The following is a 21,470-nucleotide window of genomic DNA, read 5'->3' on the forward strand; positions in this document are numbered from 1 at the left end:
AAATGCGTCTGAAAAATACGCACATGTGAATGAACCCATTGAAATAATTGCAAAACATTGTGCCAATACGTTTGCGTGACAAAGGCCTAAGGAGTTATCAAAAAGGTGTATGTATCCCAAAATGGTGCTGATGAAGACTACCGTTCATCCCGCAGACAACATCAATGTAAAAGCAGAAAAACATAAAAAATTTGTACATTTAGTACAAAGTTTATATATCGTGTTTACTGCATCATGAATATTGTAAAAAATTAAATCCCTCCAAAAAAATGCCGCAATTGCATTTTTTTCATTTTTACTCATTTAAACATTTCTTTAAAGTTTTTCAGTATATTAAATGGTAGCATTAAAATATACATCTTGTATCCCTCTTATGGCTACAACAGTGGAAAAAAAACAAAAAAAACGTACGGCTCTTGTAAGGAGGGGCTGAAAAAATGAACATAAAAAAGTGGAAGAATCTCTGGTCCTGAAAGGGTTAAGAAACGTTTCGCAGCACTTCACACTTTAAAATGCATCCACGATGTCCATCTGGTGTTCTCTGGTGTAAAATACTTCATAAAGTTTCTGTTCTAGGCAAACAGACAAGAAACTGAATCTCTTCTATCAACATGTCTGTGAATAATACTTGTGTGAGCATCACTTCAGACTATACAGATAAGAGTTGTGATACAGTGCGGAGCTTCAGCTGCTGCTTGCAGACCTTCTTTATGGAAAGGATAAAGGCTTTTTATACCATTTAGTTAATATTTTAACTAATTCCAACAAACTTCTCCTTACTTTAAAAAAAAAAAGAGATTCTGCAGCAGTTCAAAATGTACATTTACGTCCTGGAGTGTTGGGGTATGTATGACGAGAGGTCGCGAGGCAACCTCTCTTCATACAGCGCTGGTGTCAGCTGTTTATTACAGCTGACACCCGCGGGCAATAGCCGCGATCAGCCGTACACCCGATTGCGGCTATTAACCATTTAAATGCCGCTGTCAATTCTAACAGTGGCATTTAAATCCCCCGAATGCTGTTCGGTGGTCCCTTATGCCTTCCCCACTGTGAGATCGGGGGAGCCGTGCAGGTGTCATTGCTGCCGGGGGCCTTCTGAAAGGCCCCAGGGCTGCCTTGAGAGACTGCCTATCAAGCCTTCCCCGTGGGGTGGCTTGATAGACTGCCTGGCAGAATGCAGTATGACGTAATGCTATAGCATTACGTCATACTGCAGGAGCGATCAAAACATCGCATGTTGTAGTCCCCCAGGGGGACTTAAAAGAAAACTTAAAAAAAAAGATCAATAAAGTTTTATTAATTGTAAAAAAAAAAGTAATAAAAGTTTAAATCACCCCCCTTTTGCCATATCTATATAAAAAAAAATCAAAATCATAAAACAAAAATACGTATTTGGTATCGCCACGTCCATAAAAGTCTGATCTATCAAAGTAGCACATTATTTACCCCGCACAGTGAACGTCGTCCGAAAAAAAAATAAAGCATGCCAGAAATGCACTTTTACAGTCACCCTGTCTCCCAGAAAAAACGCAATAAAAAGAGATCAAAAGGTTGTATGTATTCCGAATTAGTACTAGCAGAAACTACTGGACACCCTGCAAAAATGTGCGATGATTCAACCACGTAGATGGAAAAATAATAAAGTTATTACGCGCAGAAGATGGCGGCAGAAAATAATTGAAAAAAATTAAATGTCTTTGAAAAAAAAGAGTAGTACAGTAAAAAAAAAAAACCTATAAAAGTTTGGTATCGTAGTAATTGTACTGACCCATAGAATAAAGTTATCATGTCGCTTTTGTTGCAGTTTGTGCGCCATAGAAACAAGACGCACGGAAAAATGGCAGAATGTCTTTATTTTTTCCTTTTACTCCACTTAGAATTTTTTAAAGGTTTTTCAGTACACTCTATGGTACTTTTAATAGCACCACTGAAAAATACAATTCGTCTCGCAAAAAACAAGCCTTTATACAGCGATGTTGATGGATAAATGAAGGAGTTCAGATTTTTTTAAAGGGAGGAGGAAAAAACAAAAAATGGGGGTAAAAAAAGGGTCCGCGTCATTAAGGGGTTAAAACTAATAATATAGCACCTACTATAAAGAATATATAAAACTAAACTTGGAGTGTATAAATGTGTTTTATACGGTCACCGTACTCCTTGTGACTACTAGATTCTTATACTTTACAGTTGGCCGTATATTATACAAGGCTCTAATTCAAATTCCTGAATTAGAAATCAACCAACATGAATTGTAAATTAACCAAAATAATGCTCTTTGTACTTTCTCGGCATTTTCCTTATTTTAAGTGGCAGAACTATAAAAGTTCTTGATGAATAGGTCAGTGATTGCCCTTCATAATGATCAATACAGTTTCCAAGTTCAGACTATTGAAGGTTTGACCAACAAAAGAAAAATGTGCGAAGGGTCTGCCAAACGCTTTTCTTTGAATGCTGACAAAATGTTTTCTTGGACATGATTCCTATGAAATTTGTGGAATCAGAGTTATTATGGAGATTAATGGTGTGTGCAGAGGTAGGGGCATTCCAGCCAAGAACAGTCTGATGGCGATAGTTGTAGAAAATGCTTCATTCCTTACCTGTTCTAAAGCTCTTCTTATGTAAGTCCAGTTATCTGAACTACTAAATTATTACAAGTTTTGGAATTCTCAGCAAAAGTTCAGAACAACATACACCACAAAGCAAGTTAATGGGGTTTGTTGTTGTTAGCCATTTAGTTGTTCATGACCCTCGGCGACCCTAAAGACTCCCTCCATTTTTTTTGGTTTTGCACTGCTTCTTTCAGTTGTGTGATATTCATGTCAGTATCAGCTCTGACAGTATCGCCCATCATGTCCTTTGGCGTCCGGTCTTCTTTGGCCCCTGATCTGTCCAAGCATTATAGATTTTTCTAACGACTCTGCTCGCATTATATGGCCAAAATACGTGAGCCTGCGCCCGGCCATCTTCCCTTCCAGTGATACATCAGATCTTATACGCTTCAGGGCTTCTCTGTTTGTTACTCTCGCTGTACAGGGTATACGCAGCAGCTTTCGCCAGCACCACAGCTCAAACCCATCAATCCTCCTTCTATCAGCTTTTTGTCGCAGTCGAGCTTTTACATCCATACATGGCTATGGGGAAAACGGTGGTTTGCACTATCCTGCGTTTAATTTTTATGCCTATATCCCTACTTTTCCAGATTTTGTCCATGTTTAGCATTGTGCTTCACCCCAGTGCTGTCCTATGTTTTATCTCTGGCATAGATTCTCCCTCCTGGTCAGTTTTCGAACCAAGGAAGATGAATTTGGCCATTTTTTGCAGTTGTCATAATTTTTGTCTTCTTTAAATTCAGGTTGAGGCCCTTTTTTCACTTTCAGTTTTAATCTTCCATATCAGCTGCTTCAGACCAACTTCTGTTTATGCAAGCAGAGTTGTGTCATCTGTGTAACGGAGATTGTTGATGTTTCTGCCACCTATTCTCACCCCATTTTCCAATTCATCTAAGTCCATTTCCACATAATCACTTCCGCATATAGGTTAAACAAGAAGGGTCCGAGGATGTAGCCCTGTCGGACACTTCTTGACTGGTATAAAGTGATTTTATCAGCTTGACTAGATGTACCGATACGCCCAGCTCTTGGAGGGAGTGCCATAGCTTGCCATAGTCATCGCAATCAAAGGCCTTAATATAGTCAATGAAGCATCTGTAGATATTCTTTTGGTATTCTCAAGCTTTTTCCATGGTCCATCACAGGTTAACAAACCCCAATAACAAAGAGCAAAAAAATCTGCAGCAGATTCTAGCCTCATGCCCTATCGGTTGCAGAATTTTACGTCCAGTTTCCTCCGTTGCAGTGCAACCGTATAACACTTAAGTCCCTATTCTCTGATTGCTACAGTCAGCGATTCAATTTAACTTTGCGAATCCTTTTTTATGATTCAGCCCATGGAGATGACCGATGAATGGCCCAAACCAAGTCAGCAGGTGAACTGTATGTTTCCAAGCTACCTGGGAATTCGGAACCTTGTTTCACATCTATTGATCCTCAGTTGTAATCTTTGTATTGCTCTGCCGGTACAAGCTGCCAAAGTTGCACCTGCGAAATGGCTTTGGAAATGAAATTGTAGGGGTATTTTTTTTAACGAAATGTGTTGTCAGAGTAATGATACTATACATGTAAACTATCATTACAATATAGGAAATAGAATTGGCAAAGCCGCTAGCTGGCGATGTCTATGGATAGGAAGAAGATTGATACTATGTGATACATTGTCTTGACGAGACAATGAAAAATAACCTACACGGCAGCTGTGTCAATATCAGACTTGGTAATGTGCTGCTGGCTGCGGCTTCCATTTAATCCACTTCTCTTTTTTTTTTCCTTCCCCCGCTCGCAGACGATAAACGCTTGTTGCTTTTCTCAGGGGCTGTCCGTCAGTCCCTGGCCTTGCAATATTCCTCCCAAGCTTTCCGACGTGGCTTTCCATTTATTTTAAAAATACCATTTCACAGGCTGCTGCCTTTAACTAGCTATTATACAGTGCTCGGCTCGACTCAGGGAGATTGAAAAGTGACAGAAACAACACGTTTTTATGAGAATACAGAATATTGAAAATGAGGCCTGCTTTTCCCCCCACTCTCTCTACAGATTGCAGTTTTCACGACAGCTTGTATATAGCATCCGCTCTGCCGAGTGCATTTGTAGTAACATTGAGGATGTCACTTACAGCATTGTGTGGAAATTGGAATGCAGTGTCAGTCTGCCTGAGAAGTCTTTAGTTTGGGTGCTCCAGGTTAATTTAAAAGCTACTGCATTGCAGCTGGTGATGATCACAAAACTGCTCATTTTAACCCTTTTCTCAAGAGGGACAAGTAAGGTTAAGTTTACATGCAGCAGAGTTCTTGCAAAACTTTCTGCAACTGAAAAGTTCATTCCATCTATCGGAATAGTCTCTGCAGCGTGTAACATGGATTTCTGCAAACCCTCATCAATTGAATAGGTTGGCATAGAAATGTCTGCAACTAGAGATGAGCGAGCATACTAGCTAAGGCAAACTACTTGAGCAAGTAGTGCCTTATGCGAGTACCTGCCCGCTTGTCTCTAAAGCGGTGAGTTGAGGGGGTGAGCAGAGGGGAGCGGGGGGGGAAAGAGTTGGAGAGAGGTCTCCCCCCCCCCCCCCCCCCCGTTCCTCCCCGCTCTCCTCTGCCGGCACTCGAATCTTTTGAGACGAGCGAGTGTACTCGTTAAGGCAAACTACTCGAGCGAGTGGTGGCTTATGCGAGTACCCGCCCGCTCATCTCTAAAGATTCGGGTGCCGGCGGGGGAGAGCGGTGAGTTGCGGGAGTGAGCATGGGGGAATGGGGGGAAGAGAGTGAGAGAGAGATCTCCCCCCCCCCCCCCCCCCGTTCCTCCCTGCTCTTCCCCGCCGCTCCCCGCCGGCACCCGAATCTTTAGAAACGAGCGGGCGGGTACTCGCATAAGGCACTACTCGCTCAAGTAGTTTGCCTTAGCGAGCACGCTCGCTCATCTCTATCTGCAACACATCTGTTATTTAGGAATATATACTTTTTGCACATAACTGACCCTTCAATATGGAGTAGTGGAGGTTCAGGTGTGTAAATACAGCTGCAAGAAAAAGTAAGTGAAACTTTTTGAATTACCTGGATTTCTGCATTTACTAGTATGAGGTGCATTCACGTTCTAAGTAGAGATGAGCGAGCACCAAAATGCTCGGGTGCTCGTTACTCGGGACGAAATTTTCGCAATGCTCGAGGGTTCGTTTCGAATAACGAACCCCATTGAAGTCAATGGGCGACCCGAGCATTTTTGTATTTCGCCGATGCTCGCTAAGGTTTCCATGTGTGAAAATCTGGGCAATTCAAGAAAGTGATGGGAACGACACAGCAACGGATAGGGCAGGCGAGGGGCTACATGTTGGGCTGCATCTCAAGTTCACAGGTCCCACTATTAAGCCACAATACCGGCAAGAGTGGGCCCCCCCCCCTCCCAACAACTTTTACTTCTGAAAAGCCCTCATTAGCATGGCATATCTTAGCTAAGCACCACACTACCTCCAACAAAGCACAATCACTGCCTGCATGACACTCTGCTGCCACTTCTCCTGGGTTACATGCTGCCCAACCCCCCTCCCCCCTGCACGACGCAGTGTCCACAGCGCACACCAAACTGTCCCTGCGCAGCCTTCAGCTGCCCTCATGCCACACCACCCTCATGTCTATTTATAAGTGCGTCTGCCATGAGGAGGAACTGCAGGCACACACTGCAGAGGGTTGGCACGGCTAGGCAGCGACCCTCTTTAAAAGTGGTGGGGCGATAGCCCACAATGCTGTACAGAAGCAATGAGAAATATAATCCTGTGCCACCGCCATCAGGAGCTGCACACGTGGGCATAGCAATGGGGAACCTATGTGCCACACACTATTCATTCTGTCAAGGTGTCTGCATGCCCCAGTCAGACTGGTAATATGTACCTTAACAGTAACCGCGTTGGTGGTAATGTGGTGGTGACTGCGGACCTAGTAGCGCGGTTTTATTTTGTTGGTTTTCGGAATGTGGCCAGGATTAAGTTGGCCGTGGCGGGGGATGTTTTTGAGGCACTACGTGTCCTCTCCACGTGTCCGTGGTTATATGCACCTTAACAGTAACCGCGTTGGTGGTAATGTGGTGGTGACTGCGGACCTAGTAGCGCGGTTTTATTTTGTTGGTTTTCGGAATGTGGCCAGGATTAAGTGGGCCGTGGCGGGGGGATGGTGGGGGGGCTCTCTTGTTGTGTCGGTAAAGGTGAAATTCTTGGACTGCCACCAGACGAACCAATGCAAAGGCATTTGCCAAGAATGTTTTCATTGTTGGAGGAGGAGGGGGATGTTTTTGAGGCACTATGTGTCCTCTCCACGTGTCCGTGGTTATATGCACCTTAACAGTAACCGCATTGGTGGTAATGTGGTGGTGACTGCGGACCTAGTAGCTCGGTTTTATTTTGTTGGTTTTCGGAATGTGGCCAGGATTAAGTGGGCCGTGGCGGGGGATGTTTTTGAGGCACTACGTGTCCTCTCCACTTGTCCGTGGTTATATGCACCTTAACAGTAACCGCGTTGGTGGGAAATGGCCTCGCCGCCATCATGTCTTTGGGAAGCCTCTGTTTCCACACCCCAGAGACATACCATTAGCAGCGGTATAGGCAGAGCCCATAATTCGTAACATTTCAGCCGTAGCATTAGGACAGGCCCCACTAACATATCACTAGCAGCATTATAGGGGGAGCACAGTATTAGTTCCATTTCAGTAATAGTAGCACTCAAGACAGGCCCCAGTAACAATTCCGAAGCAGCAGTATAGTGGGAGCGCAGTCTTCATTCCATTTCAGTAATAGTAGCACTCAAGACAAGCCCCAGTAACAATTACGAAGCAGCAGTATAGTGGGAGCGCAGTCTTCGTTCCATTTCAGTAATAGTAGCACTCAAGACAGGCACCAGTAACAATTCCGAAGCAGCAGTATAGTGGGAGCGCAGTCTTCGTTCCATTTCAGTAATAGTAGCACTCAAGACAGGCCCCAGTAACAATTCCGAAGCAGCAGTATAGGAGGAGCATAGTCTAAGTTCCATTTAAGTAATAGTAGCAGCCTACACAGGCCCCAGGAACAATTCCGAAGCAGCAGTATAGTGGGAGCGCAGTCTTAGTTCCATTTCAGTAGCTGCAGTATAGCCAAGGCCCAAGTTACATTTATGTAGCTAAAGTGTAGGCCAACCCCACACACCTTTCTGTACCATGAGTGCAGGCGAAGAACATAGAAATTGCTATGATTACACTGTAGGTGAGGACCCAAAAAAATTGGTGTACCAACAGTACTAATGTACCTCAGTAAAAATTGGCCATGCCCAACCAAGATGGCAGGTGAAACCCATTAATCGCTTTGGTTAATGTGGCTTAAGTGGTAACTAGGCCTGGAGGCAGCCCAGTTTAACGAAAAATTGTTTCAAGTTAAAGTTCCAACGCTTTTAAGAGCATTGAAACGTATAAAAATTTTTAGAAAAATTATATGAGTGAGCCTTGTGGCCCTAAGAAAAATTGCCCATTCAGCGTGATTACGTGAGGTTTCAGGAGGAGGAGCAGGAGGAGGAGGAGGAGGAATATTATACACAGATTGATGAAGCAGAAATGTCCCCGTTTTGGATGGTGAGAGAGAACGATGCTTCCATCCACGGGTGCAGCCTACGTATTGCTTAGGTATCGCTGCTGTCCGCTGGTGGAGAAGAAGAGAAGTCTGGGGAAATCCAGGCTTTGTTCATCTTGATGAGTGTTAGCCTGTCGGCACTGTCGGTTGACAGGCGGGTACGCTTATCTGTGATGATTCCCCCAGCCGCACTAAACACCCTCTCCGACAAGACGCTAGCCGCAGGACAAGCAAGCACCTCCAGGGCATACAGCGCTAGTTCAGGCCACGTGTCCAGCTTCGACACCCAGTAGTTGTAGGTGGCAGAGGCGTCACGGAGGACGGTCGTGCGATCGGCTACGTACTCCCTCACCATCCTTTTACAGTGCTCCCGCGGACTCAGCCTTGACTGGGGAGCGGTGACACAGTCTTGCTGGGGAGCCATAAAGCTGTCCAGGCCCTTAAAGACTGTTGCACTGCCTGGGCTGTACATGCTGCTCGATCTCCGCACCTCCCCTGCTACCTGGCCCTCGGAACTGCGCCTTCTGCCCCTAGCGCTGTCGGATGGGAATTTTACCATCAGCTTGTCCGCCAGGGTCCTGTGGTATAGCAACACTCTCGAACCCCTTTCCTCTTCGGGAATGAGAGTGGGAAGGTTCTCCTTATAGCGTGGGTCGAGCAGTGTGTACACCCAGTAATCCGTAGTGGCCAGAATGCGTGTAACGCGAGGGTCACGAGAAAGGCATCCTAACATGAAGTCAGCCATGTGTGCCAGGGTACCTGTACGCAACACATGGCTGTCTTCACTAGGAAGATCACTTTCAGGATCCTCCTCCTCCTCCTCCTCAGGCCATACACGCTGAAAGGATGACAGGCAAGCAGCAGGGGCACCGTCAGCAGTGGGCCAAGCTGTCTCTTCCCCCTCCTCCTCATCCTCCTCATGCTCCTCCTCCTCCTCCTGAATGCACTGAGATATAGACAGGAGGGTGCTCTGACTATCCAGCGACATACTGTCTTCCCCCGCCTCCGTTTCTGAGCGCAAAGCATCTGCCTTTATGCTTTGCAGGGAACTTCTCAAGTTGCATAGCAGAGGAATGGTGACGCTAATGATTGCAGCATCGCCGCTCACCACCTGGGTAGACTGCTCAAAGTTTCCAAGGACCTGGCAGATGTCTGCCAACCAGGCCCATTCTTCAGAAAATAATTGAGGAGGCTGACTCCCACTGCGCCGCCCATGTTGGAGTTGGTATTCCACTATAGCTCTACGCTGCTCATAGAGCCTGGCCAACATGTGGAGCGTAGAGTTCCACCGTGTGGGCATGTCGCACAGCAGTCGGTGCACTGGCAGATTAAAGCGATGTTGCAGGGTGCGCAGGGTGGCAGCGTCCGTGTGGGACTTGCGGAAATGTGCGCAGAGCCGGCGCACCTTTACGAGCAGGTCTGACAAGCGTGGGTAGCTTTTCAGAAAGCGCTGAACCACCAAATTAAAGACGTGGGCCAGGCATGGCACGTGCGTGAGGCTGCCGAGCTGCAGAGCCGCCACCAGGTTACGGCCATTCTCACACACGACCATGCCCGGTTGGAGGCTCAGCGGCGCAAGCCAGCGGTCAGTCTGCACTGTCAGACCCTGCAGCAGTTTGTGGGCCGTGTGCCTCTTATCTCCTAAGCTGAGTAGTTTCAGCACGGCCTGCTGACGCTTGCCCACCGCTGTGCTGCCACGCCGCGCGACACCGACTGCTGGCGACGTGCTGCTGCTGACACATCTTGATTGCGAGACAGAGGTTGCGGAGGAGGAGGAGGAAGAGGGTGCTTTAGTGGAGGACGCATACACCGCCGCAGATACCACCACCGAGCTGGGGCCCGCAATTCTGGGGGTGGGTAGGACGTGAGCGGTCCCAGGCTCTGACTCTGTCCCAGCCTCCACTAAATTCACCCAATGTGCCGTCAGGGAGATGTAGTGGCCCTGGCCGCCTGTGCTTGTCCACGTGTCCGTTGTTAAGTTGACCTTGGCAGTAACCGCGTTGGTGAGGGCGCGTACAATGTTGCGGGAGACGTGGTCGTGCAGGGCTGGGACGGCACATCGGGAAAAGTAGTGGTGACTGGGAACTGAGTAGCGTGGGGCCGCCGCCTCCATCATACTTTTGAAGGACTCCGTTTCCACAACCCTATACGGCAGCATCTCAAGGCTGATAAATTTGGCTATGTGGACGGTTAACGCTTGAGCGTGCGGGTGCGTGGCGGCGTACTTGCGCTTGCGCTCCAACAGTTGCGCTAGCGACGGCTAGACGGTGCGCTGACAGACACTGGTGGATGGGGCCGAGGACAGCGGAGGTGAGGGTGTGGGTGCAGGCCATGAGACGGTAGTGCCTGTGTCCTGAGTGGGGGGTTGTATCTCAGTGGCAGGTTGGGGCACAGGGGGAGAGGCAGCGGTGCAAACCGGAGGTGGTGAACGGCCTTCGTCCCACCTTGTGGGGTGCTTGGCCATCATATGTCTGCGCATGCTGGTGGTGGTGAGGCTGTTGGTGGTGGCTCACCGGCTGATCTTGGCGCGACAAAGGTTGCACACCACTGTTCGTCGGTCGTCAGGCGTCTCTGTGAAAAACTGCCAGACCTTAGAGCACCTTGGCCTCTGCAGGGTGGCATGGCGCGAGGGTGCGCTTTGGGAAACAGTTGGTGGATTATTCGGTCTGGCCCTGCCTCTACCCCTGGCCACTGCACTGCCTCTTGCAACCTGCCCTGCTGCCCTTGCCTCCCCCTCTGAAGACCTGTCCTGAGTAGGCGTTGCAAACCAGGTGGGGTCAGTCACCTCATCGTCCTGCTGCTCTTCCTCCGAATCCTCTGTGCACTCCTCCCTCGGACTTACTGCCCTCACTACTACCTGACTGCAAGACAACTGTGTCTCATCGTCATCGTCCTCCTCACCCACAGAAAGGTCTTGAGACAGTTTGCGGAAGTCCCCAGCCTCATCCCCCGGACCCCGGGAACTTTGCAATGGTTGTGCATCAGTGACGATAAACTCCTCTGGTGGGAGAGGAACCACTGCTGCCCAATCTGAGCAGGGGCCCGAGAACAGTTCCTGGGAGTCTTCCCGCTGCTGAGCATGTGTCATTGGAGTGGAGTGAGGAGGCTGGGAGGAAGGAGGAGCAGCAGACAGAGGATTCGGATTTGCAGCAGTGGACGGCGCAGAACTGTGGGTGGACGATAGGTTGCTCGAAGCACTTTCTGCCATCCACGACAGGACCTGCTCACACTGCTCATTTTCTAATAAAGGTCTCCCGCGTGGACCCATGAATTGTGCGATGAATGTCGGGACGCCAGAAACGTGCCTCTCTCCTAATCGCGCAGCAGTCGGCTGCGATACACCTGGATCAGGAGCTCGGCCTGTGCCCACACCCTGACTTGGGCCTCCGCGTCCTCGGCCACGTCCACGTCCTCTAGGCCTACCCCTACCCCTCAGCATGCTGTATTACCAGTGATTTGATTTCCCAGGCAGGAAATAAATTGTCGCAAGCCTGCAGGCCAAATATACTTTTTTCCCTTTTTTTTAAAAGGAAAGGCCCACTGCGTCTATTCAATGAATAATAAGTTTAATAACTGTGTTGTGCCCCTGCAAATGTGTCACAGAACTTTAGTGTTGCAGAGTTATTAACTAGAGCAGAGCAAGTAATTTCACAGGCAGGAAAGAAATTGGCGCAAGCCTGCTGTAAAACGTAGCTGGCTGCGTCTGATTTTTTTACGTTCTCCGCGCAGCACACACGTACCCAGAGCCCTGAGGAGTGTCAGAGGCAGGCTAAATATACATTTTCCCCTTTTTTTAAAAGGAAAGGCCCACTGCGTCTATTCAATGAATAATAACTGTGTTGTGCCCCTGCAAATGTGTCACAGAACTTTAGTGTTGCAGAGTTATTAACTATGGCAGAGCAGGTATTTCCCAGGCAGGAAAGAAATTGGCGCAAGCCTGCAGTCAACCGTAGCTGGCTGCGTCTGATTATTTTTATGTTCTCCACGCAGCACACACGTACCCAGAGCCCTTAGGACTGACAGAGGCAGGCCAAATATAATTTTTTCACTTTTTTTAAAAGGAAAGGCCCACTGCGTCTATTCAATGAATAATAAGTTTAATAACTGTGTTGTGCCCCTGCAAATGTGTCACAGAACTTTAGTGTTGCAGAGTTATTAACTAGAGCAGAGCAAGGAATTTCACAGACAGGAAAGAAAGTGGCGCAAGCCTGCTGTAAAACGTAGCTGGCTGCGTCTGATTTTTTTACGTTCTCCGCGCAGCACACACGTACCCAGAGCCCTGAGGAGTGTCAGAGGCAGGCCAAATATACTTTTTCCCTTTTTTTTAAAAGGAAAGGCCCACTGCGTCTATTCAATGAATAATAACTGTGTTGTGCCCCTGCAAATGTGTCACAGAACTTTAGTGTTGCAGAGTTATTAACTATGGCAGAGCAGGTATTTCCCAGGCAGGAAAGAAATTGGCGCAAGCCTGCAGGCCAAATATACTTTTTTCCCTTTTTTTTAAAAGGAAAGGCCCACTGCGTCTATTCAATGAATAATAAGTTTAATAACTGTGTTGTGCCCCTGCAAATGTGTCACAGAACTTTAGTTTTGCAGAGTTATTAACTAGAGCAGAGCAAGTAATTTCACAGGCAGGAAAGAAAGTGGCGCAAGCCTGCTGTAAAACGTAGCTGGCTGCGTCTGATTTTTTTTACGTTCTCCACGCAGCACACACGTACCCAGAGCCCTTAGGAGTGGCAGAGGCAGGCCAAATATACTTTTTTCCCTTTTTTTTAAAAAGGAAAGGCCCACTGCGTCTATTCAATGAATAATAACTGTGTTGTGGCCCTGCCTACACAATTCTGTCCCTGTAGTATCAATGCAGGGTGCAATGCTCTGCACAGCCGATTTTGAGAAAAAAAAAATGCAACACAGCTAACAGCAGCCTGCACAGTACTGCACACGGTTAAATGTGGCCCTAGAAAGGACCGTTGGGGTTCTTGAAGCCTACACTCACTCCTAACACTCTCCCTGCCTAACCACCACTTCTGTCCCTAATGCAGGGTGCAATGCTCTGCACAGCCGATTTTGAGAAAAAAAAAATATATCCACTGCTAACAGCAGCCTGCACACAGGTAGATGTGGCCCTAAGAAGGACCGTTGGGGTTCTTGAAGCCTACACTTACTACAAACACTCTCCCTACAGCAACTCCAATACAACTGGACTTTCCCTCAGCTAACTCACAAGGCATCTGAGGCGAGCCGCGGGAGGGGCCGATTTTTATACTCGGGTGACACCTGATCTCGCCAGTCACTCACTGCAGGGGGGTGGTATAGGGCTTGAACGTCGCAGGGGGAAGTTGTAATGCCTTCCCTGTCTTTCAATTGGCCAGAAAAGCGCGCTAACGTCTCAGAGATGAAAGTGAAAGTAACCCGAACACCGCGTGGTACTCGTTACGAGTAACGAGCATCCCAAACACGCTAATATTCGCCTGAGCATCAAGCTCGGACGAGTACGTTCGCTCATCTCTAGTTCTAAGGTCTCCGGATTTTTTTTTTATTCTCAGAAATAGAAGCAGGTAAAACCATGTCACATTTTAGAAGAGGTGGGCATTCTTCGGGGATGCATGAGACAGATGGTAGCATTGTTCAGTGCATGGACCCCACATGACAGCGGCTTAAGTTTAAAGTATTTTCAATTCTTAAAATGATGACGTTAAGGTTCCAGGAACAGCTTAAAATCATCCGTTTTCTTCACTTGCATTGAATAACATCCATCAACACTCAGTCAGTTAAGTCAGACATACAGTAAATGCACCATGGATGTGGGTGCAACATTTTTAAGAAGACAGACCATCATGTGAGAATTAACCAAAGGAGACTTGGCACTTACAAGCTGGTATGACTACATGATTGTGCGCGTCGAGCAAGTGGTTATGGAGGACCACTCATTGGCTGTGGAAGAGATTGCCTACAAAGTCGGCATTTCTGTAGGATCTATGCACACCACCCTGCGTGAAGACCTGAAGGTGCGGAAAGATGTGGGTGCTAAGACAATGCCCCTGCTCATCGGGTGGCACTTATGCAAGGATTTCTCGGTGACAAGAACTTAGAAGTGGTTCCTCATGCTCCCTACTCATCTGACCTTGCACTAGCAATTTTTTGCTTCTTCCAATGATAAAGTACGCCCTTCATGGTCGCAAGCCTTTCAATCATGCTGCTCTTGCATCAGCGATTTTTCCAGTGGGCAAATCAGAAGTATTCACAGAGCCATGCAATTATGGCATCGGCATTGTGATAAACATGTATGACAAGAAAGAGATTATGTTGAGAAGCGACAGTACTTTCAGATTCCCAGGGTAAGTAGTTCTTTAGAAAAAAAATTTAGGAGACCTTAGAACTCTACCTCATCATAAATGTGAGCTGATTGTTATCACAATTATAGACAAACTAGTAACACATATCATTGTGCTATCCATGTCTTTTATTCAGAAAACATCTACAGTGTAGGGAAAAAAGTAAGTGAACCTTTATGTTAACTTCTCCAATAGAAAATTTTCAAAAGTTGATTCTGTTAATAGAATAAGATTGGAAGTATGGGTTTCACAAGGGTTTTTACCATCAAGAAAAGGCTCACAAAGCCTGGTTACTGACAAATCTGTTCTTCTCAAAGTTTGGGTAATGTAAACCGTGCTTTGATGCAAATAACTTTTTTGAAGACTTCAGAAGATATGTTATAGAGATGAATAAAGCTGGAAAAGGCTATGCAAGCATTGTTGAATGCCTGGGTACACATCAATCCATAATTAGATAAATTATCTACTAATGGAGAACCTTTAGGACTGTTGCTACTCTTCTTGGGGGTGGGGATCCTGTTAAGATCACTCCAAAAGAACAACAGCCAGTTCTGAAAGAAGTGAGAAAGAAAAATAATCCAAGGGTAGCAGCATCTTTATACGTGACATATACTAACTTACTTAAAAGGGTTTTTCAATACAGGGTAGTCTTGGCTAGGTTACATAGGTGGATCCCCACTATTCTTGAGAACAAAATTCCTAGAGTACCTCTTCCAGTCAGCCACTCTGTCTGATATTGCAGCTGAAGAGGGCTGTACTGCAGATATTAGGAATAAATCTGAAATGGCCATAGCTAGCTCTTTCAGCCTTTGCCCAAGGGATTGATGGTGTTTCCATAGATGAGTCCTCCAAATTCTTGTGTAAATATATAATCCATAGGTTTTGTCTATAGATATACATTCCTGACCTATACTTCTAAAAGAAGGCTGTGATGTATGCCAGTATACTTGCATACTGTGGCATGCATTGTCTAGAGGATCCCATATTCCACCATATACATTTTTTATGGTGGCTCACTCTATAGGAAATAGTAGAAATCAATTTAGGACTTGGAAATCCCTGATCAGGACTGAAGATACACCAGAATTTCTGACAACCCAGGATGGGAAACACTGGTTTATGCATAGAAGTAAAATAATAACACAGTATGCAATGTTTATGTGCTTGCTCTAGTGGCAGCTGCAAGTACCCAGAATTCTTTTATGTCTTCACAGGGGATTTTGGAGAAATGTACCCGAAAAAAACAGAGCTTGTACCAATATGAAAATAGTTTAAGAAATCAATCAACTCCGAGTTTTGGACATAAACAGGACCACGTGTTTTGAGAGGCCGGACAAGTTGCTATATGTTTCCGTTTTTTTGCATGCCAGCCCTGAGGATACAAAGACTTTAGTTACCTGCTGTAAATGTAGGTTTTCTGTATTTTTCTCCATTTCATTTTACAACTATCTCTTGTCCTTTTCTTTTGTCTTCTTTTTATCTTCTGTAACTTTTACATCTTTTTGTATTAAGGTGTAAACTTCAATACGCTTAATCCTTGTGGCTCTGAACCTATAGTCTATGATAGTTTTAGGGTCCTTTTACACTGAATTGTTCAGAATTTTCCTGGTTCATGGCAATCTGAATGATAATTACTCAGTGTACAAGCTGATAGCAACTGAACGGCGAATCATAATTCATATGTCATTCAGTTACTGCAGGCATGAAAATCAAATGACAATCGGCATGTGTAAACAGGCAGTCATTCGTCTACGAACAACTGCCTGTTTACTGTGAATGGAGGCGGGCAGCTGGAGTGATTTATGGTGCTCAAGCGCCTGATAGCTGTCCCATGTAAAAGGGCTCTTAACCCTTAGCTGCTGAGGGGAAGCCTGTTTGTTTGCAGGTCTTCTGGCTTTAACAGAAATGGTGACGGTGAGTATCTGGGGGTGTAGGGGCTCTGATGGAGGGGTGATCTATGCTCAGCCTGGAGGGTGATCACAAGATTGAGTAAGTGAAATCGATTAACTTCTTGTGATTGCACTGTCACGTGATGGAAATTGCGCACTGAAGACTGCAGCAGGATATGATATGTAAATCTGAACATTTATTTTAAACCTTCTACACAAGATAACTATGAACTATGGCTCACAAAAAATCAATCTATAAAGAAGGTAAGAAACATGGCTCACCAAAGAAAACCCTCATGATCTAATCATAGGATCATAGTATGTAAGGCCGAAAAAAAAAAAAATCTCCATCCAGTTCAGCCTATTACCCCCCAATGTTGATCCAGAGGAAGGCAAAAAAAAAACAATGAGGTAGAAGCCAGTTTTCCCCATTTAAGGGGAAAAAATTCCTTCCCGACTCCAATCTGGCACTCAAAATAATCCCCGAATCCTCAACCCTTCTGAAGTTATTAATTATTATAATATTGCATTGCTCAAGAAAGACATCCAGGCCCTTCCTGAACTCTTTTATCGAATGTATTCTAATGTATTTGGGTGCTGTCAGACACCCTTCATTACTGCCCTTAGTAGAGAATTAGAGTGTTACACCTGTCTGCTCATAGTTAACTTTGCCAGTACACCTTGTTCTGTCCAGAAAAGCCAGGGTTAACATCTCCTGTGCCTTTCAGTCAGGTTAATTACCCAGCTATGTGTCTGAGAGGTGTGCTGGTGATTGACAGGTCTATCCACCTACCGGCTCCTCCTGCCTCCCTATAAGATCCAGCTCCTGCTACTTGGGAGTGGCCGATTATTGTTCTGATTCTCTTGTCCTTTGGACCTTGCTATTGTCTGCTTTACTTTGTGTTATCTGCCAGGCATGTCCACTAGACCTTGCTTTTATTTTCCACTTTCAGTGTTTGCTGAGTAGTCCAGCGGCTCTGACCTGCTGGTAATCTGGCCCTGGTACTTTGTGCCATTCCCTCAGTCTTCTATCCAGTCAGCCTCGTTTGATATCCTGCTTTTGTCAGCTTGTCCGCTAGACCTCGCTGTCATCAGCCAGGGTTTCCCAGTCCGGCTCTGTTTGTTTCTTGCTTCTATTAGCTTGTCTGCTAGACCTCGCTGTTATCAGCCAGGCCTTACCATCTGCTTCTGTTCTGTTTGTATTGTTTCTTGTTGGTTCTTGTCATCTGCCTTCCTGTCTGTACTAGTGGGTAGTTGTCTCTTGCATTGGTACTGCGGTCCCTGCCTGTCCCCCCTAGTAAGCGTAGGGTCAGAGTTGGCGGCCGGGACGTGTCCACCATCAGGGCTATCTCCAGGAAGGAACAGTGGCGTGGGTGTAGATCAGGGATCCCTGTGCCGTGCGTACCTTAGCACCCCACTAGTACCATAACATAGAGCATGGCTTATTGATAGCTAGGCTGAATGTGCCCATTAGTAGGGATATTGTGGCTAGTAGACCAACCTTTTCGGCTGCCTAGCCATGACTTCATTTTATGCAGGTGTATGAATATAGCTTTTTCACCCCAAAATAAAATGGCATCCCAGACTCCAGTCCTCTTTTTTTTCCAACTTTGTAAATGACCCTTGTCGTCTTCTGAAGAAAACAATCCGTCTAAGAAAAACAACTAATTACAAGTGTCTCACTATTCATCTGCAATTTGCTTTATAAATCAATTTGTGAATGATTCTGAAAGCTGTTCTGCCAAATGTTTTTTTTTTATCAGTTAATTCTGAGAAAGATATTCACACAGGGACCAAGAGACACAGGCTCCTGAAGAGGCATTAGGAGACACTAATAATCTGTAAGATACTACCAGAGATGAGAGAGACTCTCAAATTAATTTAGAGAGACTCTAAGGAACTGAGAGACACTCAGAAACAAATCGATTCATACAGACCAAGAGACCTCAAGTAATTGAGAGTCTCTCGGTAGGAGCTTTGAATGGGGGTCTATGGCACGTAAGGGTCTTTTTTTCTTCTATTTTAATATATTATTAGTATATAGGCTAGAACAATGCATCTGTCACTGTTCTTCACTATCCTAAATGGACATACGATTTGATGTGATCATTTATCTAGTTGCAAAGTAACCGAACGGACACATATAAACAGGGAGGAGCGCTCCGATAAGTGGGTCAGATAAACATTATTTATGGAGTGCCCCGCTGAAATATTCAGAGCGCTGTGAACAATAAAATACATAAAACATTAACAAGGGCTCATAAAAAACACAATCAAGCAGCAGAGAGAAGCTGCCAAGATACCATTAATATACAAGCTTGTTAAAATAATTAAGCTTTAAAGAGACAGTGCCTCCACAGCTTGTTCCCGTTAACTCTGAAGTGACATGATCTTTTATTTTGCTATTATTTTTCTTTCCCCAGTAATGGCACAGTGATTAGAATCCCTATTAATGCAATTAGGGTGAAAACTGTACTGGATCTCATTAAGATAGACTTTTTGTGATTCAGGAAACGTTGACGTGAGCAATTGCATTGCCATTGAGGCCTTGACTACTTGTGACTGGAATGACAATGAATTCCAGATCTGGTATCATACCCCACTGTAGATTTAGTCATTAAGGAGGCAAAGCATTAAAGACTAGGGTTTCAAAATGTGAGAATTCGCCTTTGTATATAAATGAGTAAATTATATTGAGGGCAGCCCAAGATTATAGCTTTAATTAGAATGTAGTATCAGTGGATTCTGACTCTTTAGTCAAATACAATTTTTAGTCTGTACAGTTTATCTGTCTAATTAAAGGGCTGTCTGCTTCAGGCCACCTCTTGCTATGTGTCACATTAAAGGGGTTGTCCGATTAGAAACTTACCCTTCCCAGCGCTTACTATCCAGCAATGCAGCTACTCTGCTCTCCCGATCTCTGTTGACAGAGCAGCATGCCAATTAGCGTCTACAGCATCACCACCCATTCTCCTGGCATCCAAGCTCACATCCTGAGTGCCATGATGCCAGCAGCTCTGAATGATGATGCTGTAGCCTCTGATTGGCAGGCAACCGTTACATGACTTCCGCTATCAACAGAGAACGGCAGAATCGTGGAGCTACAGTTCCAGATCGTCAGGGCTGATAAAAGTAAGTACCCATTTTTTTTGTTGTTTTACATGATTTAGTCTTAAATTTAAAAAGTGCTTTACTAACCGGACCACCCCTTTAAGGCAATAGAGTGGGGAGCCCCATTTGTGACCTTACTGCAGTACTTTAGGTAGGGCTGAGAGCCATGTCAAAGATGCTCTTGACTCTGAAACATCCCCTACGCCACCTAGAAAATAACAGCTAAAATGGAATTCCCAACGCAATGTTGGGCATGTCAGCTCATTCATCTACCACCGGTGGAGAGTCAAGAAGCCCCCATACACATTAGATCAACTGTGGCCTTCACTGAGTTTTTCCTAACTAAAGGGATTATCCCATACTTATATACGCTGATCATGGTTATTTTCCAAGATTAGGTTAGTTTTTTAGACCTTCCTACACATAGAAATTGCCATACATGTCCTTCACCTAGACATTTTGTAATTTTTTTTCTCAATGTACCATTAATTATTTTACTACTTGCTTTTTCGTTGTTTTTGTTATTAATACTGTTGTATATTTCGTTTAATCTCCACATTAATTACTGTTGGCAAAATTATGTCATAATTGAATAGCTTACAATACTGTGAAATTGTCATGATAGTTATCATATTCTTATATTGAACCTGATGAAGGACTGCTATAACTGCGACACCATTGCTCTTCACAGTAGAAACCATTTTCTATATCTTATTTATTGTATAACTTGGAGGAGCTTAGATTGTGAATTCATATGTGTACCCATTTTCCGTAGTGCTATAAAAACTGTAATCGTAAGTTCAACTTTGATCCATTGTCCCATGCTTTGCTCTGGTATCATATCAAAGCCATATATATAAAACTTAGCAGTACATCATGCATATGCTCTTGTGAGCACCTTCATAAGGTTCACATGACTATGAATTTTGTATTCTAACTATGCTGCTGTGGATCAACAGGGAGTGAGCTGCCGGTTGATTGGCTGATGAGATATAAAAGCAGGTCCTGTTTCCGGGGCTCTGACATGACTCAGAATTTTTTTGCAGAGAGCCTTGTGAGGAGTGAACAGTCCCAGTGCTAATGGAGAGCTGAGATTTCCTGTGGCAGAGAAAGAGAGAGAGAATGGAATTCCAATTCTTGGAGCGATGCTACCCAGGTATAGCAATACAAGTTCCAGAGGGAGATCTGCCAATTGTCCAAGGAAAGATCAGCTGCTATAACTGACCACAAGTGCCGAGCAGCTACCAGAAGATAGACCACCAGCGAGAGCAGACAGACCGACAGCCAGTATTCAGATATTCAAATTTTGGTGGTGTATAATTGTGAGTTCCATCACCCAGGGTCTTCACCTGTAAAAGGGATTGGTTTGACTTCATCACTGTACAGCCTCCCCAAAGGTACTGTGCTTATAACTTTTTGCAGGATCAGTGATTGCAATTTCAGTTAGCAAATGTAGTCATTTAGTTATCCGAAGTTCCTGCAAAACTAAATGACTTCAGTGGAGACTCCTATATTTATTCAGCATCTGTGGAGCTATATGCTGCAGGCAAGGGTAAGCCATTTAGTGACTATGATAATTCTATATTGTATTCACAGTATTAAGGATGCCTCATTCATGGAGTACCAGCTGAGTTATAGGGTTAATCGAATGTTAGTAAACTGTTTGCATTGCATCCAAATAATACCGTTGTAGACTATTGTCCTATCATTCTTTATCATATATTCAGTAAAGTATTGTTTCTTCAACTGAACTAAAGTAAAGCCTCTCTATAATATCATCATACTCTGTACCTAAAAACCCATTTTATGGCAGCATTTATAAACTTCCAAAAATTGTTGAACAGCACTAGCAGGAAACAAGTCGTCCACTATACAAAGCCTTAGAGTTAATTGAACTCTATTTTATAAATGTTCTTGAAATTAATGTTATTACAAATAATCT

This window comes from Eleutherodactylus coqui, chromosome 3 (assembly GCF_035609145.1).
Source record: "Eleutherodactylus coqui strain aEleCoq1 chromosome 3, aEleCoq1.hap1, whole genome shotgun sequence".
Lineage (NCBI taxonomy): Eukaryota > Metazoa > Chordata > Amphibia > Anura > Eleutherodactylidae > Eleutherodactylus > Eleutherodactylus coqui.